This window comes from Oryzias latipes, chromosome 1 (genome assembly GCF_053564925.1).
Source record: "Oryzias latipes strain Hd-rR chromosome 1, Olatipes_Hd-rR_3.1".
NCBI lineage: Eukaryota > Metazoa > Chordata > Actinopteri > Beloniformes > Adrianichthyidae > Oryzias > Oryzias latipes.
The window spans coordinates 2,871,825-2,897,579 of NC_136237.1; the positions used below are offsets into that span (position 1 = coordinate 2,871,825).

At 43.9% G+C, this 25,755-nt stretch overlaps 1 long non-coding RNA gene across 1 annotated transcript; it reads left to right on the plus strand.

Annotated features, from left to right (window-relative positions):
* Positions 1-7,077: 7,077 nt before the first annotated feature.
* Positions 7,078-18,387, plus strand: LOC144993692 (uncharacterized). Its single transcript, XR_013657070.1, has 5 exons — positions 7,078-7,669; positions 7,816-7,904; positions 8,268-8,378; positions 15,109-18,094; positions 18,173-18,387. It is a non-coding gene; the product is annotated as an uncharacterized LOC144993692 (long non-coding RNA).
* Positions 18,388-25,755: the final 7,368 nt, after the last annotated feature.

Consider the following 25,755-nt stretch of genomic DNA (forward strand, 5'->3'; position numbering starts at 1 on the left):
AGGCAGCAGGGCGATTATTGATTTGGTCTCTAAGGTTACCAAAATCATGTGATGATTGGATTTCAGACTGCCACCCCTCTTCCCCCGTGCTGCCGTCCCACTGCCACCATCCAATTGTTAGAAATCGCACGGTAGCAGCACGGGCCCTGGACGGACGAGGGCTGTTGACGTCAATCTGGCAATTCAGGCCACAGTGGGTCCAAATGGGCGGACGGCACTGATGCTGCACAAAACTCATCATGATGTTGATAGCACCACAGCGACTCAGAGGCCTGCGGATTGATGAACTACGGTTGACGCGGGGAAGAATATGTAGACGACAGAACACTGTGCTTTCTTGGGGGGCAAATTGTCTATAATTGTGTACATTTGTAAATTGACATCAGTAGACAGTTTACTCCAAATCAGAATTGGGATTGACCTGTGGTACTGAATGGCCCACGTTTTATATATTCCCAGGCTATAGAACGGCCGGAGACCTTTACGCATCGTCCAATCGGAGCTGCTGTCGGCCGGCAATCCAGATGCCGCCGCCCTGTGGCTGCCCAGCAGTCGCCCGATCTCATAACGGCATCACCCCCACCTTGCTGGCTGCCGCCGTCTCCATTCACGATCACGCCAACATGTGACCGTAGCATTCCCCCCCCCCCCCCCCCCCCCCCGTCTCTATTCTCCGACTCCTCCTCGCTAACAGAACTCACCCTCATGTCCTCCATTACATCCATGAACTTCCTCTTTGGTCTTCTTCTATGCCTCTTTTTTATGTAGCTCTAACCTCAGCTTCCTTTGACCTCTTTTCTAAACTGCATTCAACAAATACACAAATGTCCCACACGGTTCAGATGAAGCCTCATTTGTATCCCTGTGCTTTCATCACATCTTTATATTTTTCATCTTTGACGCTTCCATAAAAGGCTTCCTTCCATCAGGAGAAATGAAAGCAGAAAAACTCGAGATAAATCCTGGGAGGAGGATCAAGCAATCCAAACACCAGTGATTGATACTGTTCATTGTGTATTCATGACGGCCGAGATAATTAGCTTTAGTGGGAGACAGACTGAAACGTAGAGTCATTTGATTATTTCTTCTTACTCGTTAGGTTGGTGGGTACAAAAGCCATTTTTAAAACATTTGTGTCTTAACGTCACAGAAGGGTAAATGAATAAAATAACAGAAAAGAGGGCTCGGTGGGCTTAGATAGGACTGATTACAGACATGATTCCCCTCTGTCTGAATTAAATACGTCTAAAACTTTAATAATAAAAAATATAATAGAGCTCAATTGAGGTTAGTCTGAAGAGCATGTGTGCAAAAGAAAAGGAGGATGAATAATTGAGGATCATGCAGCAGTTCACTCAAGGCACCCAGCAAAAGACCAGAACAAATCACATAATCTCTCTGAGTGGCTTTAACCTGAGCGCAGAGGTTCTTTAAATGCACACTTGAGTGGAGAAGCCTCAGGAAAACCGTTATACGACCTTCACATATGTTGTTGCAGGAGCGCGATCAGCGTCAAGCAGGAGTCCAGTCTACACTTTCTGAGCTTCTTTCTCAAAATCAGAACAGTGGTGATTTTTTTTGTCTCATTAAGAGCGAAGATCTATAGATAAGGAAATTAGCTTTAAAAGGAGTCCAAATCCTTTTGTTCAATACTTTTCACAATACAAATAAAGACTTAATTTAAGACTTAAAAGACTTTAATTTTTAAGTTCAATAAAGGTTGACAAGCTACACTGGCATTCATTGTCAAGAGAGAAATATGTTATGTTCAAGAATAAGTGCTGGTTTTAGATAATATGAGGATTGATTAAGATGGATCTCATTTTTGTTCACATTTTGTTTCTAGTTACTATAATAAAAGAGAACTACAATTGGGAACATAAAAACTCAAAAAATACATCAATTTATTTAAAACTAGTAAAAAAAACAAAAACATTTTTATAGGTTTTATATTTGTGGTAAATCTATCTAAAGGCCGTGTCCCACAGCCCCTACTTACATTTAGAGCATTTAGCACAGAGGAAAATTGGTCATACGTGAATCTACGTAGAAAAAGTGATAAAAGTCGTGGGTCTTTACGTAAAATTTTCACAGATGTATCACGAATGAACCACGGCAGAAGTACGAATAAACCACGCAAAGAACACGTAAACAACGTAGAACATGAACCGTGCGTCATTGTCCTGTTTATATGCAATTCATTAGTGATTCATGCATCAGTTACGTCATTTAAATGTGATATCTGAGCCGTAGTTGTGATAATAAAAGTTGTACATCGGTGGTACATGCGTGAAAATCCGTTAGACGTATGTGGAACAGTCATGGAAAGCCACAAATTGCAAAAATCACACACAACTGCACAAGATTTACGACATTATTGCATGTAAACCAAGGGAAATACGCATAAACTGCAAAATTCTCAACCGACCAAAAATGCTGAACAGGTCAAAACTGAATTCACACAAAGACCTGTCGGCCGAAACCCTCGACGGACGTCTGCGCACATCGACGAACGCTAGAGACACTTATGAGTTACTTATTTGTCACATGGATTATAAAAGACACGTTTTGCTCACAAATGTTTTGCAGTTTTCTATAGCCAAATATGATGTACTTGGTTTTATTTATATTTAAGGACAGTTTGTTTGTATCAAACCATTGTTTAATTATGGATAATTCTTTTGTTTTATCTGCAAGAAGTTGGTCCAGATTATCTCCTGATAAATACAAAGTGGTGTCGTCAGCATATTAAACACAATTCAACAAATCCTATACTTTACAAAGGTCGTTTATGTATAAAATAAATAATATAGGACCTAGTAAGGACCCCTGAGGTACTCCACATGTGACAGGACACATTTCAGATTTTTTGTTATTGAAATAAACATACTGACATCTGTTGATAAGATAACTTTCCAACCAGGAAGCTGCTATTCCTCTGAAAACCATATTTCTCTGACCTACTAAGTAACATGTGTTGTTTACTGTATCAAACGCTTTTTGAAGAGCAACAAAAACGCCTACAGTAAATTTCTTCTTCTCTATCAAGGAAGAAATATGATCAACCACCTGGATTATCGCCATTGAAGTAGATCTGTCCGCCCTAAAACCATATTGATCCTTATGCAACAAATTAAACTTAAAAATAAAATTATTCAGTCTTGTAACAAAAAGCTTTCTAATATCTTGGAAAATTGAGATAATAGTGAAATTGGTCTGTAATTTGTAAATAAATGGTGATCTCCATTTTTAAAAATTGTAATAATTTTTGCTATTTTCATGTTATTTGGAAAAATGGCCTCTTTGAAAGACATTAAACATGAGTTACTGTTGTGAAACCAGAGGAGCTTTGCAGAATCCAAGCGCGGACAAAAAAATGGAGTGGCGCACTGGGTTTTAATATTATGTGGCAGAGGGGATGAATGGAGGGGTGGAGAAACGGCAGGCAGGTGAGCAGACTGGCGGAGTTTGCTGACAGACAGGGAGGCAAATACACGGGCTGGCAGATTTTCACTTGTGAGGCACAATAATCTGGCGTTTGCTGACGGCTCCTTCTCGGAATAAGTACTCTCTGTAATGAGCTGCAGGTGACGAGATGATGAGGAGCAGGTGAGGAGTAGTCACTGCGGAGGCACGCCCACGGAACCACAACGGTTAGTGGTTCAACAATGAACTCAATTGTGTTTTTGATTAATAACATATCAATGTCATCAACGTTGCTGCATGGGTAGATTGTTTTACTGCTTTCTAGGAACCTTCCTAAAGAGTTTTGCTCTTTTTCTCTTTTTGGGCGACTTCTTTTTGCAGTAAAAGCAAGAAAAGTTCAGGTTGAGAGCTTCCCTGCTCACTGAAGGATTCAGGAGTTTCAGGCACTAAGGTCAAATCCAGACAATTACAAGTGGCTCACTGAATGTCCGACACTTGTTCTGAAATGAACCTTTCATAGCCTGTCTAACTTGTTTGAATAGCCAAACTAATATTCTGTAATCTGGCCATTTTTCTGCCCCTTGAGCAGAACTCTTCTTCGCACTTGTTGGGCTTTGACTGGCGTTCTGCGCTCATGCATCTCTGCCTCTGCTGGTGTGCTGCATCCCTGTAAAACAGCTTTTGGCTTTAATGAGCAACAACCTGTCACCAGAGAGGCCATGCTTAATGAATGTGTCTGTCTGCCCAGGAGGACAGTGGCAGCATGAAAGGTCAACAGAGCAGTTGTCTGGAAACCAGTGAACTTTCATTTGGACGTCTCAGCTCCTGGAAGTAACGTGGCTCACCTGTGCTGTGATGGTTTTTACAGAGGAGTCCCTGAGCCGAGTTTGACATTTATTTCTGTGGCTTGAGGTCTGTAAAAACCCAGAAAAGTCTGGATGTGAGAACAGGATCAGTCGCTGCAGCTGATGTGACGCGCCGCTGTTTGTGGCTCTCGTTTAGTTTTTTAGCCTTTCACATTTCATTTGTGAGGTCAATCCCTTCCAGTGATGACAAAAACACTACAAACATGGAACTGGAACCTTCTGAAGGAGTATCTTAAAGGTGCATCTCTTAATCTCATGCAAGAGGAAACTTTGGGGTTTCATGTTTGCCGTCACTCGTATCGGTGTAGGAACCAAAGTGTTCAGGGGCCTGACACTAATGACGACATCACACTATTTGAGTGGCTGTACGTTGGTCCGATGACGTGTAAGGTAGTGATTGGTCCAGACAAGTTACTGTACAGCCGCAGAAGAAGAAACTCCGAGTTCCGTTGTAAACAAACAAAGCTGTGGCATAGAAGGAGATGATCTAAATGTGCTTTTATTATTGTTAGGATTAGTATTAAGTGCCTGTTTGCTTATATTTTTTTAAATCTGTGTGGTCAGTGCTTTAATGTTGGCAGAACAGACCAGGAAGAAGGGTTAGGATTAGGTTAATACGTGCCATCAACAGCATTAGCCTTGGAATAACATCAGCCTTTATTTTGTCTGGACCCGACTGGAAAAACAAAGTCACGATTGTTTGCACGGTTTCTCAGGACTCTAGCGCCCACATCGTTCCAAAGCCACTCCTCTGCTATGAGACACAAATCTCCTGGGAGTTCCGGTTCTCCGGCAGTCCGGCAGCTCGCTCACGTAGAACAGCGGGGCGGACTGTGGTCTAGAGGAGGCTTGGGACCGCAGCCCGTAACAAAGCACCCTCCCCCTGCCTGCAAACACAAAGCTAATAGTCCGGGTTATTCTAACAGCTACAGATCTTTTTACAAAGTGGGTTGTGGAAAAATGTCTCTATAAACTCTACAAAGAATAATGTCAGACACAACTTATGAGGGGAAAGAACTTTAGGTTACAAAAGGAAACGTGAAATGAAAAGATGTAGAGCCCGAGCAGATCGCCACGCTACGTCCAGGTGGGGTTACCGTAGTGTGACGTCATCAGCAGTGTCAGGCCCCCGAACGGTTATTGCAGGCCGAACAGTTTTGGTACCTACACCGGTTAGAGGGCTTTCACATCACTCAAGATAATCTAAATCTTCATAAAATCCATACATTATAATTCATTTAAAGACTCATTTTCTAAGTCCTCATCCTTTGTAGATTTTCAGCCTTTAGTCCACTAAACAGGATTCAGAGTTAGAAGGGATCTGGATAAAACTAGTTTCTGTTTTTGTCAGCATTGTTTTAATTGCTGAGCAGACGTCAAGAGTTATTTATATATGTTGAAATTCTGTTGCTGTGAGGAAATATGAAGCTGAGTTTCTCCCCATTTTTCAGATCAGCTCCATAATGAGCAGTGACTTTATACAGAAAATGAACCGGCGACCTCAGTCAGTGTGGCACGCTGGGAATTAGAAAAGTCTGCTGTTGTGCCTTCTTAACCCTAATGAGAATACAGAAGCAGACTCAAAAGACATGAGGCTCTGGTACGTGTGCAGCTGCTATAGTAAACCCAGAATGCGCTGCAGCACATCAGGGAGAAGTCAGGAGTCAAAAGAGCTCATTTACCCACCGTACAGCAGATATTTAAGCTTTAAAGACTTAAAAAAGTAGAAAAAACTTAAACGTTGGGAGCATACAATAGCTGTGTTTCCGTCACACATACGTGCAAAACTTGATCAAAATTCTAGAAATGTCAAAAAACACAATTTGTCAATTACACTGTTAAATCCTTACTACACATCATAACAACATTTTTGTTTACTGTTTATTCAGTTCATTTAGAGGCATTTATTGTGGCCACAGGAATTTTCAATCTGCAATGCAAAGCTGGTTTCTGCAGCGTAAAACGGTTCATGTGGGGCTGAGGGATTCAGACGCAGCATTACCGAAGGCCCGGGTGTGTGATGCACGCTCCACCACTGTGCAAGCCACACCTTCACTCACCTTAAGATGTGGCTCAGGGGCGGAGTCAAGTGGGGAGGGGGGGGGGGGGGGGGGCACTCAATCCCTCATTTTTAAAGTCAATTTTGTAATATTATTGACAAAGATTTAGCAAACTTCTTATGGATTAATCATAGCACCACATGAAATGTCCCAGCTCCACCACTGATGCAGTTGCTCCTCCCTATGACTGTTGACTATGGAAGCGTTCCTTTAGCATAATTAAAAATAAAAGTCAAAACCAGAAATGCTTTTTCATTTTCAAAATGTAACTGCATCAAATTACTCAAAATTAAAATTAAAAATCAATACTTCAAAATGCTTTTTCATTTTATACTTTAAAACCGCTTATTGTGTGTCATAATTAAAACGAAAATGCAAATAGAGGATTGCATTTTCATTTTAACATCCACCCTACAAATTGTGTCTCATGATTCGATTCCACTTCGCATTTCCAGAGACATTTCTGAATGAATTCTGCTACACATTTACCAGAGAACCTTTTGAAAATGAAATGTCAAATACCATTTTCATTATCATTGTAATTAAGTGACAGAATGAGCAGTGTTGAGGAAGAAAATGAAAAAGCATTTTGAAGGAGTGCTTTTTCATTTTAATTTTGAGTAAACAAATGCAGATTCATTTTGAAAATGAAAAAGCATTTCTGGTTTTGACTTTTATTTTTAATTATGCTACAGGATCGCTTCCATACTTGACGAGCCCCGACAACCCAAAAACCCTCCCCAGCAGCCGTAGGGTTCAGAAGTATCTAGTTACAAAAGTAATTTATTACTTTTTTTTGTTATTAAGTAGCGGGAACAAGTGTTAAATTTGAGAACTTTAACAAACTCCATATTCACTCATTCTTGTTCAGACCTAAAGCACAAAAGTGAATTGTTCAGTAGGTTTGGACTGAAATACTTCAAACTTTACTTTATTTGTTGGTATCTTTGTCACAAAGAATATCATTAAAAAAATACCTCTTTAGTTTCATCCCAATAATCAGGAGATTCACTCGGATCATTTTTTGAGCTATTTTCAAAGCGTTCCCTGTGTTTTGTTGAAATCTGATTTTCCCTTTCTAGCTAGTTTTTTCCCCGTCTGCTCCTGAATCCCAATGCTTTGAATGCAATTTTGAGCTTCATGTTCATTATACAGTATTTGTCCTCCATCCACAGAAACATGTCAATGAGCCCAGATGCTCTTTAAGGCGTTTTGCTTTGGGTAATGGGTCGTGTCGTCTGCCGGCTGCTTCCTAACAGGTCTGTTGGATTCGGCTGTTCGTGGACCGAGCTGACCTTTTCTGTGGTCTGACTGAAGGTAAAATGTTCAAACTGCATTTGCAGAAAAATCGCTAGGCGTCTTATTGCACCACCGGGGGCTTGAAAGCAGCAGACATCGAGCTGCATGCGGGATGCTGGGTTTGGCTGCAATCAAATGCAGAAACCTGATGTGTCTGTTGACAGACGTCATGCCGGCGACAGAGATGCCAGACCGGAGCAAAGCTGTGCCTCAGCGAGCATCCGGCGGCGCCACCACTGTTACATAAACACAGGTGATGATGGCATCGCTTTGAGCCCCTACGGCATCCATTAAGACAAAAGAGATGGGGAGGGGGGGGCTGCTCTAGAGGCAAAATACAAAGAAAGACGGGGAGCTAGAAGGTATTTAATCATGTCCTGTAGGTGCTGGGAAAGCCTTAACGGAATAAAGAGCATATTCAATCACTGACCATGAACTAACACAGTCATTAGGCCAAGTGATTGCAGTACAGCCACTCTGATGATCTTATCCTTTGTGCTAATAGGTACAGGGTAAGACAGGAATAGACACCACGGTAGCACAAAGTCCAGCTTGACTCAAACTACCGCCTCATTTTTCAGCCTTTGACCAAATGATTTCTTTGCTCTTTCTGCAGAGAAGCAGACGGCACGCCACAAAAATGAACAAGTGGTCGGCATTGTGCAGCGTTTAAATGCTGAATGTCTTCTCCAAACTGCATAAATATTTAAAGACTTCATCTTTGCAGGTAGGAAAAAAAAAATGAAATTTACTCCCTCTACCTCCCACTCACCAATTATTCTACTTTAAAACAAAAGATAAGCGTTTATGACCAAAGTGTATTTCCGTATAAAAATGTCAGTAAGCAGCCATTAAGTTCATCTTCTGCCAGATTTTTGATAATCAGTCAGTGAAGAAGGCTGTTTCTGTTTGATCTGATACTAAATGCATTCCGTGTTTTTAGTCAGATTTTCTGAACCAAAAAAGGCAATTTGTGCCCCTCAGTGCAGAAAAATCAGTAGGAAAAATGTGTTGGATGGGTAGAACGTTGTGTTGTTTATGTGTAAAGTGGCGCGGGTGTTTAGTTCCAACCTGAGCGGGATTTGAGCGCCGGAGACACAAAGCAGTTACAAGGATTGTGTCAGCACGGTTGATCCTTCAGCCTCTTCCTCTCACCAACATTTAGACCGCTTCGTTTTGAACCATTTTGAACGTCTGTATCCACGTCAGGTTCAACACTTTTTACTGCTACTTTGGTCCTGCTGGGGCGGAGACGACGGCCAAGAAGGAACCCTGATACGAGTTCACGGCAAATAGATTGTCGGGAAACAGCGAGAAGCAACGTGTGTCACGTTAAAGGTTGTTTCAGTGAGCCTGCATTCATCCCACCACATTTTAATCAGTTGCTGTAACATCGCCGATCCACGTCTTTCCGCGGCGCTCTGTTTGCTTTCCGTAATGCCCGGCTACGGTGGCTCCTTCGGTCCAAATGTTCCAATCTAAGAACAGGGCCAACTCAGGCCAAGAAAAACTCAGAGCGAAACTTCTAAAAACTCTATTATTTAACTGTTACTTAACTGGTATTTAACATCCCACTACTGGAAAAATGCCTCGAAGCTTAACTCTCTGAAAAAAACTGGTAAAAGAGGTAAAGATGTTTCAGAGAAGGTGGAAACTCTTTAGCAAGAAAATGCTTATCTGAGGAAAGAACTGGAGGACTTTGCAATCTCAGCTGATGACAAAAAGAAATAAAAAAAACTTACAGGAAGAGAAAAATCTGACCAACAACAGGAGGAGTACAAGGTCATGATGGTCCATCAAATGGACATTTCTGAGAAAAATGAATCTCAAATCAAGAAGATGAAACAGCAGCTTAAAGAGTCAGAAGACCAGAAAGATGTGAAGGGATTCAAAGGAGCCACACAGGAAAACCACAAGGACTTTGAGGACCTCAGTAAGAACATCCCAAAACTGTGGAAATGGAAATCTAAACCAAAAAAACAACAGCATGATTGTTCAAATTGAAGGTCTGAAGGCTGAAAACACCAAGTTAAAAAAGAACTGGAAGCCTCTGCCCAGCAAGAATCCACAATCATGACTGAGAGAGCAGCTGAAGGAGCTTGAAAAGAAGAAAAAGGAACTTTGAGGAACTCAGGGAAGAAGAATCAGACAGAAAAAAGGAATGTGAAAAGAATCTGGAAGCCTCTGCTCAGTTTGAATCCAACATCACTGAGCTGAGCGAGCAGCTGAAGGAAAAGAGAATGAGGCGCTGAAAGAAATCAGGGAAAAAGAACCGGAAGAGGCAAGAAAGGAGTCGGAACAACCGAAGGCAAACATGGAAGACAGCAGGAACAAAAGCTGTCAAAGGTCACGGAAACATGAAATACTGGAGGAACAATCTGGAAGACCAGCTGGAAGAGATGGAAAGAGTGGAAAACTGTGAAGCTAAAGAGACGAAAACAGCCTCTGTGCAGACTGACAGTGAAACGGGAAGGAATCATCCAGACGGAAGAGACAACAACAGGAGCTGAAGGAAGAAAAGTGAACGCACTGAGCAGGAAGAGGAAGAGGAAGAGGAAGAGGACTAACAGAGGAAAATCTCCAAGCAATCAGTGAGGAACTTTCTAACCAAAACTTCAAAAGACGAAGAAAAAGACGAAGAAAAGGTTGAGCTGGAAGAAAGGAAAGAGGTGACATTTTGGAACAACAAACTAAGAAAAGAACAAAGACATGAATCAAATAATGTTCTTCACATGGAGGCACGCTTTTTCCTCCAGTTTTCTCTCTCTCTCTGGGTCCTCCAGCCCCCCCCAACACAAAACAAAATCCATCCAACACAAAAAAAAAAAAAAAAAAAAGCAAAAAAAACTCCCCCAAAAAACAACAACTAAAAGGCTCTTAAAAAACGAAACAAAAACAAACTAAATTTAAAAACAGAACCTACTAAAAAACACCCCAATAAACTAAAATATTAAAAAATAAACAAATAAAAAAAGATAAAAACAAAAAAACAAAACAAAAACAACACCTACAAAGAAAAACAAACAAAACTTTAAAAAACTTTGTCCAAAAATCATAATAAAAAGAAGCACAACAAACAAACAAAAAAATCCCCTCAGTGAAAAACCACCTTAACGTGGTGGTGGGGGAGTGACACCCCCCCATTGGCCTTGGCAGTGGCCCTAGACTGTCTGGGGCCACTGCCTATGGACAGGTCCCATGGCAGACAGGTGAGCTAGACTAAGAGCGGTTCAGACCCCCCTTTTGAGTCAGCAACAGCAGACTGATACCACTGGGGCCCCACCCTGGAACCAGGCCGAGGGGTTGGGTCTCTTTCCATGGGCCCCGTTTGGAACCCGCTCAAAGGGATAACATGGGATCACTCCTCACACCACAAAGAGCTCAAACGGGGGCGGGTGCAATGTGGTTTGGGCAGTGGTTGAAGGCAGGGGGCCCGACCTAGTAATCTGGCTTTTGGAAGATGAATTGTCACCTCTCTAGGGGGGAAAGGAGCTTGAGTTTGAGAGGGTGGTCGCGAGGTGGCCTACCACCGGCCGGACGTAGTCCGGTTCACCTCTACACCCAGCCTGGGCTCTGAAAGGCAATCCTTCGTGAGGTGTTGGACGTTGCTGTCTTTTGCTCAGACTGAAATGCTGCTGCATGCTTGCATCATCAATGAAATTGATGATTGGAGCTCCTGACTAGTCTTTGAAAAAAAACTGTGGAAACGATGTTACCAGTGACACAACACGCACGCAGACAGGGTCTGTCCCTGATTTTGGAAGCCCGCAAACGGGAGGGGCATGTAAAAAATAAATCCATGTGAGCGTGAACACAAGGTCCCACAGAAAGATCCTCCAGGAGGAGGTCCATGATTTACCAACTTTTGCACCAAACGTCCTCTAAAAGTGATCAACTTCAGCTTGTCTCTTCAGCAAAAATCTCTCAACTGATCACTTTGATTACGTATTGATAAATGCACGAGGGTTTAAACAAGCAAATGTGTCAAAGTGTTGTTTGTTTGCCAGGTATTTTTTTAAGTTGAATCCACTTTCGAGGACTTTCTTCTGATCCTGAATTAGCTGGCAGAATCTCCAAAAGCCTCTTTTCTATTTAAATCCCCTGACAGCCGAGCCTGTGGTGAGTGGAGCAGAATGGGCTTTATCCCTTCAGGGTTCGGTCCCGCTCACATCAGTACACTGCTAACAACATGCACGCAAACGCTTTTCAATTACCAAAGAGTTTCCAGAGAGGACCCTCACTAATTTAAGACCATCACCTATTTATTCTTTCATGTTCTTACGGCTGATGAGCTGGAAATATGTTTTAGTCTGCAACCACATTTAAACTTTATTGAAACATCCTGGTGTGTCAGTGAAAGTCCACTAGAAGAATGATCTCTGTATTTATAAAGAAGAATAACATTTTCTTTTTAAAAACAAAACTTTAAATTGGACGCTAACATGCAGGAGCATCCAAACTCTTTTTCATTTCGGCTTTTTTATTCGTAACGCGGTTGGTCATTCATAACCTTCATGTCTGATTTTAAAACTATGAACTAATGGAGTAACAGGGTTAGATTACGTCAGTGCTTCTCAATTATTTTCTGTTACGCCCCCCCAGGAAGAAGTAAACGTTTCGCGCCCCCCAACTCTCCGCCCACCACTGTAAATCGTATCATTTTTCTATAAAATTATTATAGGTACACCTCTGCATAACATTGTATCCTTGTTAACATTAAAGGCAAGAAAAAAGAAAGTAATATAGATCAACTTACAATGAAGAATGACTTTATTAACACTGTTTTTGTCTGTAACAGAGAAGACTTAAAGTGCATCAATTTGCCTGAAACTTTTTAAAAAAATCACATCCTTATTCAAACTGTAAACACTGGATCAAGGTACATTTTTTTACCATTTGATATTGAAAAATAAAATTAAATAAAATCAATAAATAATAATAAATCAAATTCATCAGCAACATTAACTCAGGAGCACAATATGACAAACAATTTGACCAACAAAACAAAAATTAAAACAATTTGTGCTGATTTTTTTTTGTAAATCAAAATGAGGAAGTCAGGGTTAATGGCTACAATGAGCACGTTTTGCAGTGCACAGCTTTTCAAAGCGGGGTTTGAAGCATGATACTGCAACTCTCAGCTCCTGCTCAATGTTTAGCTGGGATCTGTACTTGGTCTTTAGAGCAGCAACAGCAGAGAAGCCAGTCTCACAAAGATAAGATGTTGCAAAAGGAAGAAGAATGCCCATAGCCCTCTGGCCTAAGAGTGGATACTGCCTCTCTACATTCAGCCAGAATTCACTCAGTGTCTGTGATGTGAACCTCAGTCTCAATGTGGAGTCAGACGTCATATCAATGAACTGGTCCTCTTCTGCAGAGCTGAAACTAGTTGGAGCTGGTGCGTTGAAAGGATCTCTCACCCAATCATATTGGGAACTGTTTTCAGGGAAGTACTTTTTAAAGAATCCAATCAGTGAAGAAATATGCTCCTTAATATGGGGAATCACTGAGGTGGCATCATAGTCAGTAGTGGCAACAAATTCATGCAGGTTCTCGAATGAATCAGTATTTCCTTCATCAAGTCGCCTGCCCCACATTGCTAGCTTTCGAGTGAAAGAGCTGATCTTGTCTGTGACCTGAGGGAGGTGTTTATCTTTCCCTTGAAGCTGTAGATTTAGTTCATTTAGCTTTCCAAATATGTCACTCAGGTAGGCCAGTTTTGCCAGGAAGTTCTCATCACTAAATTTTTCTGCGACTTCATGCTTGTGCTCCTGTTCCAAAAACATTCTTATCTGCTCTCTGAGCTCAAAAACTCTGGACAAGACTTTTCCTCGTGACAGCCACCTTGCTTCACTGTGAAACAGCACAGCTTGATGTTCAGCCTCACTCACAGATAGCAGAGAAGACTCTTGTTTTTAGTGGTCTAGTCTTTATAAAATTGACAACACCTACAATGTCACTCATGACCTCACTTAATTCAGAGGAAAGTTTCCTTGATGCCAGAGCTTCTCTGTGTATAACACAGTGTGTCCACTCAACATTAGGTGATGCCTTCTTGATGAGTGCCCGAAGTCCTTTTTTCATCCCTGCCATGGTCTGTGCACCATCACTGCAAACACCAATGCAGTTCTCCCACTTAAGCCCATTCTCAGTCAGAAAGCAGTCCAGCATTTTGAATAGCTCTTCAGCTGTGGCTCTGTCCCTGACATATTTACAAAAAAGTAGATCCTCGCACAGGGAGTGTGTCATGTCAAAACGTACATAAGCAATGAACAAACAGTCTTTGTTGCTGTCAGTTGCTTCATCAAACTGTAAGGCAAAACGTTTGTCTTTGAGTTTCTCTACCAGCTGTTCTTTGAGATCGTTGGCAATGTCATTTATACGTCTGGCGACAGTGTCATTGGACAGAGGGACAGTTTTTAATTTTGCAGCGCTTGCGTCGTCCAGCATGACAGAGACCATGTCTAATGCTGCAGGCAGTATCAGCTCCTCTGCTATGGTGTGGGGTTTTTTGCACTGAGCAATTTGGTATGCCACTTTATATGATGCTAACAGTGCTCGCTGGTTTACTGAAGTAGCACTCACAAAGCGGGACGATTGTTGGCAATATTCGGCACGTTTTCGCTGAAAAAACTCAAGCGGCTTATCAGCGTGATTGGGGTGTAATGTCTTTAAGTGCCGCCTTAATTTATTTGGCTTCATGCTGTCCGCTGCCAACATTTTTAGACACAGTAAACATACCGGTCTTTCCTCGTCTCCCACCGTAGTAACAGTGAAGCCAAGCGCTACATACGCTTCGTCATATTTCCTCGTCTTGGCTTTCGGGAGACTTACGTTTGTCTCATTATCTGCGTCCCTCTCCGCCTTTCTTTTCACCCCTGTCAAATATTTTTTCATTGTGTTGCTGAAGAGTTTGTTCGTTGAACTTTCACATCTCCCGCTCTGTGCTGTGTGCTCTTGTTTGGTGCAAAAATACCGTAACTCCCTGCGCAAACTCTGAAAATGAGCGCGCCACTGCCACCCACTGAGTGGATGTGCAATTACACTTCATTCTAGTACGGCGTACTAGAATGAAGGCACGCGATGATCCAGATCCAGGTGTTGGGGAACAGGCAGCCTTGCTGCTCCTCCGTGTGCCCCCTGTCACCTAGCAACCAGAGCCCACACCACCCCTCCCCTTTCCCTCTCACACACGCAGCCGCGTGTGACAGGAGACGGGAACTCGCGGCTGCAGGGATGGTGATTCACAGGTTTCAGGCTGTATTATTGCCCGTATTATTGCCTGTGCCTAAAACCGCCACTACCGCGCGCCCCCCCTGGCATCGCTCCGCGCCGCCCCACTATTTGAGAAGCACTGGATTACGTTCAGCATTCATCAGCAAGTTAACTCAAAGTCAACACATTTGACAGAAGTCAGTCCGTCCGTCTTTTTTCTTCACCTGCTTTATCCCTTTTAGCGTCAGGGGGCTGCAGGACCACACAGTCACACTCACAGTGGGAGAAGAGCAACAAATCCACCTATGAAGCATTTCATTGGGCGGTGGGAGGAAGCCAGAGTGGACGGAGAAAGCCCCCGCATGCACGGGGAGAGCCCGCAAACTCCACATGGAAAGCCCCCAGCTGGGATTTGAACCATGCAAAAGAACGAACCGCTGCCCCACCGTGCAGCCTTTGACCGTAAGTCACAATTCAAAAGAAACCTGGATTTCTAACTTTGTGAGACACACAGCTGTAAAAATAAATTTTCTATAATTAAGCTGATCACCTTTGAATATTGTGTGTGGTGGGCGTCTGATCACAGTGAAGCACACACTTACATCTAAAGTCAGGTTTCTCAAATGAAGTTTAGACTCCATCCAGCCTTGATCTCTAAACGGGTTTTTGGCTTCATGACAGTCAGAGGAATTGAACTCCAGCAGGGAAGTCAGGCGGGGAATAGTGCTGCAGTTTAAGGCCGTGCCACACAGCCGCTCAGGACATTTTGTGCACATTGCACCGATGAAAACTGGTCATGCATGCACATACGTGGAAAAGTGAGGAAAGTTGTGGTTTTCAAGTGAAATTTCCAAAGATGTGTCACGAATGAAGCACATTAAATCCACGAAAGAAGTACGAATAAACAACGCTAAGAACACGTAAATGTGTACAGAACACATGCATAGAATGCACCACAGATGTGTAACTTTTATATTGCGTATACAGCACATATATTAAATTTACACAATTGACACACAACTCGCTAGTGAATTGCGGAAAAACAGCACAATAATAACACATGGTTCATTTTCTACGTTGATTTAAGTGTTCTTTGCATGGTTTTAACGTGTTATATTCGTGATACGTCTGTGAAAAAAAACTCCACTTTTCTCACTTTCTCCACACATTCCACGTATGACCAATCATCCGTGCACTATGTGCTAAAGGTATACGTGGTGGCCGAGGGCAAAAAGCCCCAGAGTTCTTTGCAGGCTGACAAACAAACAAACCCAAACACTGTTGACCGACGCGTTGATCAGGGGAGAAGACTCATTCTTTCTTCTTGCTCTGTTCCCTGTTGATCTCCTGAGGGATTTATGTGACTAACTGGAAGTTGATTGTGAAAAAGCTGCTGTGCAATCTCCAAGCAATTCCTCTGTCCCTTGATGTTTGCAGTATCATTTTCTGCAAATTAGAAATAATTATTTCCACGGTCGGAAAAAATCATCTGCAGCTGATTTTTGCTGTAATTGTGTCTTGGAAAAGCATCTGTTACGTCTCCTGGTGACATAGGTATCCACTTCCCTATTATCAGTGATTACTGCACCTAAAGCAAATAAAATGCTCTTTTTTTTAATATTCCCTGTTGTGTGTTTTGCACATATTGGTGTGTTTCTGGGGAGAAAGGAAGAAAACGTTAAATTCTGCTTTCATTTAATTCTCTCTCCGTCTGCTGACCTTTTTCTTTCCTCCTTCCCTGAGACCCAAGCTTTATTTAATTCAATAAAAGACGTTAATTTCAAAGCAAATCCTCTCTCAGAGATTTATTTCCTGAGGGCTGTGCTCTGTGGAGTGGAGAGGAATAATAATCAACTGGAAGGAGGTAGACTGTGGTCAAATGGGAGGACAGGGGTTAAGAAAAAAAAATCGTTCTGCAGCATTTCAAAGCTGCTGTTAGGAGTGAAAAAAACTCCCTACGGAGTTGAGAATCCTGGGATATTTTGTTGAGGGTGCAAGTGCGGATTAAAATTATGTATTTTTGTTGTTGTTCATACGTTGTAAAATTTGTCAAACTAAGACTGAATCTGAATTCTTCCCATACCCCTACATCTAGCCCTCTAAATGGAGAGTTTTAGAAAAATAGTGCCTTCTAATTCAGACGTCTCCCCTATTTGATGACGTCATCAATAGTCGCCGGTTAACACATAACAACAACAGTTGTATAACTTTTAAAAGCCGTGCTAAAACAAAAGATTCATTACCTACTTTACATGGAAAAAAGTGCGTTTCTCCTCTGTGGCACAGCACAAACTATTTCGCACCCCCCCCCCATCCCTCCAAATACCCCTGCAATTGGAGAGATAGGCTAACTGGCACATTGATTACGCGCTGTCGTAATTCAAATAAAGAAAAAACTAAACTAAACTAACTAAAACTAGTCTGCACCTCATAAACGGATCGTAACACTTTCTTACTGTAAAGAGCAGCAGAATAAGACACAAGTTTAACCCTTGTGCTATCCTAGGCCCTTTAACATTGGGAGTTGGGTCATCTAGACCCACTAGACAGTGCTCTGAACCTTTTTTCTTCAATGATTTGTGATCTTCACTGGTGTCCATGGATTACATTGAAATCTTTCCACCTTTATCCACCTTTGTCATGGTAGGGAGAACACGTCAATAGAAGGGGGGGGGGGGTCATCTAAGATAGCACAAGGGTTACAGAGGTCCCTCTGCCCGATCTGTAACGGCTACCCGACTGGTAACCTCAATGTGTGAAAAGTGTCTTACTGCTCAGAATGTCGTCTAACATGTTTTTAATAATAATTGACTCCTAAAAGGTTTACAATAATGAAAAAAGTTTCTTTAAATGGAAAAAAAGATAAATGTTACTGATCAGGACTGAGCATGTGCAAAGTTGGGTCTACTCAATCTGAAGTGCGCATGAGCAAATGTTTTCTTATTTTCTGTTTTGTTTTTTGGCGTTTACACCCCATTGTCAGGGAAAGACATTTTGGGATTCATTTTCCATGCCGATGTCCTCCATCATCAGAAAAATGCCACAAAAACATCTTAAAAACACCAAAAACACAAACTTTATGTCATGGTGCCTCTGTCAGTTCTCCTCCCTCTCCCCTCTCTGCTTGGCTCGTGATTCGACACAGCTGCGACCACTCTGCTCATCACCTACCTGCTTTCAAAAGGAGATCCAGTTCCAGTATTCATCACCAGTTCGTTGCCCCTGATGGTGCATAGTATGATCAGCACGTTCATAGCTATAGTTACTAAGCCTTTGTCTAAGTCTCGCTCTCTACCTTGTTCTCAGGATTACATTACCACGAGTGGTCGCCTGAGTCATCTACGTTCCCGGATCCAAGCCTCTGCATTCCTCCTGTCACGCCACGAGCCTCTGCCGATCCACCAGTGACGCCACGAGGCACAGCTTACCATCTACCCTCATCGTGGGTCCTCCTCGGATTCTCCTGCTCCGCCTGCAGCCTACAGCATCAAGAACTGAGATTAAAAACTATTTTTTACTCACCTCAGAACTCACCTGTGTCTCCTTCCGGGTTCCGGCGCCTGGGTTTGTTTTGTCTTGCTAGCCATGACACTTCGTAGGAGTGGGTTTGTTAACCCTTGTGCTATCCTAGGCACTTTAACATTGGGAGTGGGGTCATCTAGACCCACTAGACGGTGTGCTTTTTTCTTCAATGATTCGTGATCTTCACTGGTGTCCATGAAATCTTTCCACCTTTATCCACCACGTCAATGTAAGGGGGGGGGGGGGGTCATAGGATAGCACAAGGGTTAAAGCCAGTCACAGAGCTGTTACATGATCAGGTGCATCACTGTTGCAGAACAATGTTGTGACTTTGGTGAAGTTTTGTCTTTGAAAACCTGAACTAAGACTAAACGCTGCTCATCCCACTCATTAGCAGTGATGGAGGGATGCGCTGGGACAAGCGCGCATTAAACATGCACACACGTGGATTGAACAAATTGGTTGTATTTGCTCTGCCTGAACTTGCAGGGTTTTGTAAAGGGTTGCCTCTTGGTTGTCCCTAAGGTGAGGACCAAGACACACGGTGGGGCTTCGTTCTGCCATTACGGCCCTCGCCTGTGGAACAGCCTGCCAGAGAGCCTCAGGGCCGCAGAGACTGTAGAGGTTTTTAAGAAGAGGCTCAAGACCCACCTTTTTAGTCTGGCTTTTAAGTGACTTTGAACATTTCCTATGTCTTTTTATTATTTATCTATCTATTTATTAATTATTTTATTTATTTACGTATTTATTCATTTATTTATTTGAAAGGACTATTATTATCTCTGTTTTTAATATACTATTCTCTTTATTGTTATTTTACCAATGATACGTAGGTTATGTTTTAATCAGTTTACGTATTTTATTTTTTAATTACTAAAATTGTTAAATCTTATTCTATTTTTTTTAAATCTTTTTTCTATTTTTATTGTTGTTATTTTATGATAATTTTTATTCTGATGTTTTTTACTCCAGTGTTTCCTCTTGGGGATCCACTTTTCTGGGGCACCACCGGCTTGACCTGTAGGGGGTGCTGTTGCTGCTGTGCCCGTTCTCGTTGGGCGGGCTGGGGTCCCGCTCTGTGGTCTAATAGCCATAGAGCGGGCCCTGGGCTGCTCTGTGCTGGGCGGCCGCTGTGGTAGTGGCCCCTGTGGTCGGGCTGGGCCTTGGAATAAATGGATCCCCATCATATCGTTTCCTCACAGCAGTACCAAGCCAGACCTTCTTTAAGCTGCAGTTCTTTGTTTCTGTTCAGGGTTCTACGGGGGGAACTGGGTAGGTGGGGTGTGGGTGGGTGGGTTGGGGGGGGGGGGGGGGGGGTGAGGGAGGGGTCCCATCTTTGTGTGATTGTCCTTTGTTTGCTGTTTTTAACAATTTTCGTTTTTTATGACTGTTTTATCTGCTTTTATGTGAAGCGCTTTGTGTTTGTAACTGAAATGAAAGGCGCTATGTAAATAAATAAAGTTTGAGTTTGAGGGTTTCCAGGTAAAACGAATTCTGTCTCGTCCCACTCATTGAAGCAGACATATGCTTCAAAGAGTGTGTGTGAGTGGAGCAATTTGTTGCCGGAAATGGAAATGACTGTGAAAATGTTGAACTTAGAAGCAGATTATTTTTTTACTTTAAGCTCCATCTGAAAGTACCTCCAATTTTCTCTACCATTGGAAATGCAGTCATTTAGCATCTTATGCCTTAGCCACATGAACTCGTACAGGTGCTGCAGAAAATGGAACTGAAGGATTCATACTCAGACTCATATTATACATCCTCTGCTTGTCTCCATTGTTGTTTTGGGCAACAGATGAGTGAAGTGTGCCGCGCTGTGACTGTCCTGAAAAAACAAAATTCATCCTCCAAACTCTTTCAGCTCATCAACAGATCAAGATCTGCAAATCATCTATTTATTCCAGGTTCTTTTCTTTTTAGTGAAGCAGCAAAATCTACTCGCTAAGTAGATTTTTTTTCATGGAATAAACTCCCAGCTCGTGGAAGAGAGGCCGACTCAGTTTCTACATTCAAAGTTAGTGTTACGGGGGGAAAGGGAAGTACCCAGGCGCAGAGAGGAGAGGAGGCAGGAGGTTGCAGGAGAACGGGGTTTAATAACAAAACTAAAGACAAAACCAAAACCACTGCATACGGCAGGCAAAACTCGAAACACTAGAAAGACTCGAAACCGGGGAAATATACAATATGGACCAGCACAGGAGGAAGGGAAAGACAGCACTTAAATACATACAAGGCAACAAGACACAGGTGGAAACACTCAGGACTGATGGGGCAAGGTAAAACTCGAAACAACAACAAAACAGGAAATACTACAAAATAAAACAGGAAATCAAGGAACAAAACACAAAGTGACTGAAACCGTAACATAACCCCCCCCTCAAGGAACCTCAAGAGTCCAGGAGGAGGGGGCCCGAAAGGCCAATCCAAGGGCCAACAGCAGTCTGGCGAAGCGGGTCCGGAGGACGGCCCGGAGACCGCCCTGTCCGGCGAGGCGGATCCGGAGGGCGGCCGGGAGGCAGCGCCATCCGGCATCGACAGTCTAACCAGCAAACGGCTGGCGGCTCGGGCTCAGAGTCTGGAACTGGTGGCTCGGGCTCGGGATCCGCGGCGGGCGGCAGCGGCTCGGGGTCCGCGGCGGGCGGCTGGGGGTCGGGGTCCGCGGCGGGCGGCAGCGGCTCGGGGTCCGCGGCGGGCGGCGGCGGCTCGGGGTCCGCGGCGGGCGGCAGCGGCTCGGGGTCCGCGGCGGGCGGCTGGGGCTCGGGGTCCGCGGCGGGCGGCTGGGGCTCGGGGTCCGCGGCGGGCGGCTCGGGTTCGGGGTCCGCGGCGGGCGGCTCGGGTTCGGGGTCCGCGGCAGGCGGCTCGGGTTCGGGGTCCGCGGCAGGCGGCTCGGGATCCGCGGCAGGCGGCTCGGGTTCGGGGTCCGCGGCAGGAACGGAAGGGGTGGCGTCCGGCAACCTCCTCGGAACCGGAACCGGTCGTAGACGGTCCGACACCCTCCTCGGAGCAGGAACTGGAGGAGTTGCGTCCAGCAACCTCCTCGGAGCCGGAACGGGTCGAGGTGCGTCCGGGACCCTCCTAGGAGCCGGAACTGGAGGAGTTGCGTCCAGCAACCTCCTCGGAGCCGGAACGGGACCTGGTGCGTACGGGACCCTCCTGGGAGCAGGGACGGGAGGAGATGCGTCCGGCACCCTCCTCGGAACCGGAACGGGACGGGGTGCGTCCGGTACCCTCCTCGGAGCCGGAACGGGACGGGGTGCGTCCGGTACCCTCATCGGAGCCGGAACGGGACAGGGTGCGTCCGGTACCCTCCTCGGAGCCGGAACGGGACAGGGTGCGTCCAGGTTCACCTCCCTGGACGCAGGTTCCAGGTTCACCTCCCTGGACGCAGGACCGGGTTGGGGAGCTTCCAGGTCCACCTCCGGAACCACGGCGGGACGCCGAGAAGGGCGGCGGCGACGACGGCGGCCCCCTCTTACAGCCAGTCGACTCCCGTTGAAGTAGGAGGCGGGGAGCTGACCCTCCAAAGTCCACTGGGACTCAACCCCCTCCTCCTCCAGGTAGGGGTCCTCCCACAGCCACAGGTCCTGGTCCAGAGGGTCCAGGAAGGACCGATGCCGGAGAACGTCACGCTCCAACCAGGAAACAGGGGAGGACTTAGAATGGGGGCGGCGGTGATGTGGTCGACCCCCCCTTACGGCCAGGCGACTCCCCTTAAAGTCCCTGTAGATCTGGGAAGAGCCAGGGGTCCACCAGAGACAGGTCCCCTCTGCTGGGTACTGGTAAGGCTGGTCCATATTGTATTCTTCCCCGGTTTTTCGAGCTGAGTGCTTTTGTAGTGTTTCGAGATTCTAGCCTGCCGTATGCAGTGGTTTTGTTTTTGTCTTTGTCTTTAGTTTATGTTATTAAACCCTATTCCCTGCATCCTCCTGCCTCCTCTCCTCTCTGCGCCTGGGTACTTCCCATTACCCCCATAACATTATGGACCAGCCTTACCAGTCCTGTTGCTTGTGTTGAACTGAAAGCTGCGTGCTCTGAGGCAGGAGAGATCTTTCTCTGCTGATCACTGAGCTTCAATTTAGGATAGTTTATTTATTATTTTCTCCTTGAAGTGAAATATGTCTTTTGGGAAACTTTTTTTTCTCTATGCAATAGGTGCTTGTTCTGCACCTTTCCTATTTTTCTTGTTGATTAGTTTTCAAACGAAATCTGATAGTGAACATCAGATTAGTGAACTTGAAAATACTTAGGATGGGCACAAGCTCCCTGCTCCTCTCCATTCTGATGCATTTGTTTGTTGACGACCAGATCCATGTGCGTCTTTGTTTTCCTCGTCTGAGCTGGAACCTGACTCTAAACCGTGCGGCTGGAGAGCTCCAATTTGCTGCCATTTTTTGTTGGGCTGGAAATGCTTGGTTGGGGGTGTGACAGGCTGTAAGCTAGCGGGATATAAACAGGGCTTTCAGCAATGTATGAAGTAGGTGCAAGTCTACTCTCGTCAACAGTCCCGCCCCCAACTTAGAGGTGACTTTCTAATGAACTACTGCTGCTCTGCAGAAACTATGTTCTAGAAAACCACATATGTTTTTAGAGTTTGGCTAATATGGCATTTTCATAATTAAAAGTCCAACAAGAATGCTCTGTAAATAGATCAAAAGTGGGACTTGAACTTGCGTTAGATTTTTGCATTTAAAATGTCACCAATGAAATGAAAAACTCACAGTGATTTTTAAATCAAAAATGATTTTGGCGGAGAAAGACAAATCTTTTTGCTTCCTCAAAGGTCATACATGGTGGGCAGCAGTGGATGCAGTTTGTTTTTCCATCATAAAGCTTTGTGGAATCCTTTGAGAATCTGGAAAGTGTGAGTGTCTCAAAGGTTGTGTTAACATGTATATATATATATATATATATATATTATAGCCAAGAGGAATTTTTCAATTAGATTTTCGACCACAAATGTATTAATTTAAAAACACACTGCAACATGTAACAGAAGACCAAAAAATGTGTGCAGACATCACACGTTTTTGTAAAAGACTGAGATTCTTACATAGAAATCATATCAACCCTGTGGTGAAAAATACAATTCTCTTATTGTTACTGAACAAAATCCTGCAGGAATGATGTCAAGGATTGCTCCTAATTTCAAGAATAATTACCGTTTTGACTAATTACACACCTGCGGCTGAATTTCCACAACAGTCTAATCAGAGAACCTATTGTCAGAGGAAGACTGTCAATTACAGCAGGCTGTCAGAGTCCCCCCCTTAAGCACTCTAGCACATTAGCAAAAATCATAGTTGTAGTTTTCAGTTAATAAAACTCATGTCTGTGTAATACAGAAGATTTCTATTTGTGGTTAGATTATTATTTCTTCTCAGTGGTTTGGTGGGAAAGTTACAAAAACTGACCCTCAGTGTTAAACATAGACATCCTGATTCATAAATACACAATGAGGCTTTTTAAGTCAGAAGCTTTGGGTGATGCTTTTCCTGTAAAAACATTTAACACACTGCAGTGTTAGAAACTGTGAGATGATTGATTCTGTCTGCAGCTTTGAAGAGCTTTTTTCTGTGGATTTTCAGCTGAAGTTCTGCCACATACGTGATAATGCACCTACAAAGAGAACAGAGTACCTGAGAAGGAACAAAGAACATTTCCCCGTCCTTGAAAGTCAGAAGTAAAACAAGAAAAAAGAATCTCAGAGGTCCTGGCGAGCCGCCACGTTTTTACACGGACAAAAGAGAAGACTTGGAAAGAGAATTTCCAGGGACTTGGTCACCGACAATCCAAGGCAGCGGCGTCCAAGGTGGGCAGAGGATTGGGACAAATCAATGGGACAAAATGCGGACTGCTGCACATTATGTGTGTCATGCTTTCAGTGGGGATTTCGGCTCATTATAAGCCAATTGCAGGGTTACCATGGCGGTACTTTTGGTTTTCTCTGCATTACAGTTACATTTGCACTGCATGGTGAACACAAAGGTCCCCGATAATGAAAGAACTACATCAGAACTAAAAGTGTGTTTGTTTCTGGGGCAAAGCAGAATGTTTTTTTAGGACTGACACATTTTTCTAATAACTAATCTGCTATTAATGTGCAAAACGTACACAAAAAGTCAGATTTCCTTTAAAAAAAAAGAATCTGGAGCTCACAGTTTGTGTCTGTGGAGTCCTCTCCTGTCTTGCCCTCTTTCTGTGGGAAGGGACATTTTTATTTATTTAGATGAGACATTTACCTGCTGTCTCTGTCCATTTCCAGAGGGATGTGCGGGAATGATTTGGGGTGCGGAGGTTTGCAGAAAATACCGTTTTCATGGAACGTGAGTGTGGTGGATGGCTTAAGGGATGTGTCATGAGAAAAAAGGAGGAGTCATTTTTAATTCATAAGCAGAGAAGGACGGTAATGTTTCAAAGAAACATAAGTCCAGAGGGACATATAATAAAAATGAATGATGGCTGTGGAGCGAGAGGCTGCCTCATGGAGTACAGGACAACTACTCACATGTGGAATCTGCGGATTCCTCCAAGGCGTTTCTGTGATTTATAGAGGAAAACATACACTACCAATCAAAATGGACCAGTGTGTCCAAACATTAGCGTTCAGGGAAGTTCTGCTCAAAGTAAACAGCTTTTCAAATGTGAATCTACAGGCATGCAGACTGTTTTTTACAAACATTTGTGTAATAATGGCCCGCTACCAGGAGCTCAGTGAATTCCAGCGTGGAACTGTCATGGGACACCACCTTTGGGACAAATCCAGTGGGGAAATGTCCTCGCTCCTAAATCTTCCACAGTCAGCTGTCAGCTCTTATCAGAACAAAATGGAAGAGTTTGGGAACAACAGTAGCTCAGACACCAAGTGGTAGACCATGTAAAGTGATCAGCGGATGGTGGAGCTCATAGTGCAAAGAGGTCGCCGACTTTCTACAGTCAGTGGCTGCAGAGCGCCAAGCGTCATGTGACCTTCAGATTAGCCCAGGTACAGCATGAAGAGGGCTTCATGGGTTTCCAGCAGCTGCATCCATCCACACATCACCAAGTCAAATGCAAAGCGTCCATGCAGTGGTGGAAAGCACACCGCCACTGGACTCTAGAGCAGTGGAGACGCCTTCTCTGGAGAGATGGATCACACTTTTCCATCTGGCAATCTGACGGATGAGTCTGGGGTTGGAGGTTTCAGGAGAAATTTGGTGGAGGAGGAATTATGGCGTGGGCTTGTTCTTCAGGACTTGGCTCCCTAGTTCCAGTGAAATGAACTCTGAATGCTTCAGGATGCCAAAACATTCTGGACAATTTCGTGCGTGGGATCAGTTTGGAGCGGCCCCTTCCTCTTCCAACACGACTGTGCACCAGTGACCAAA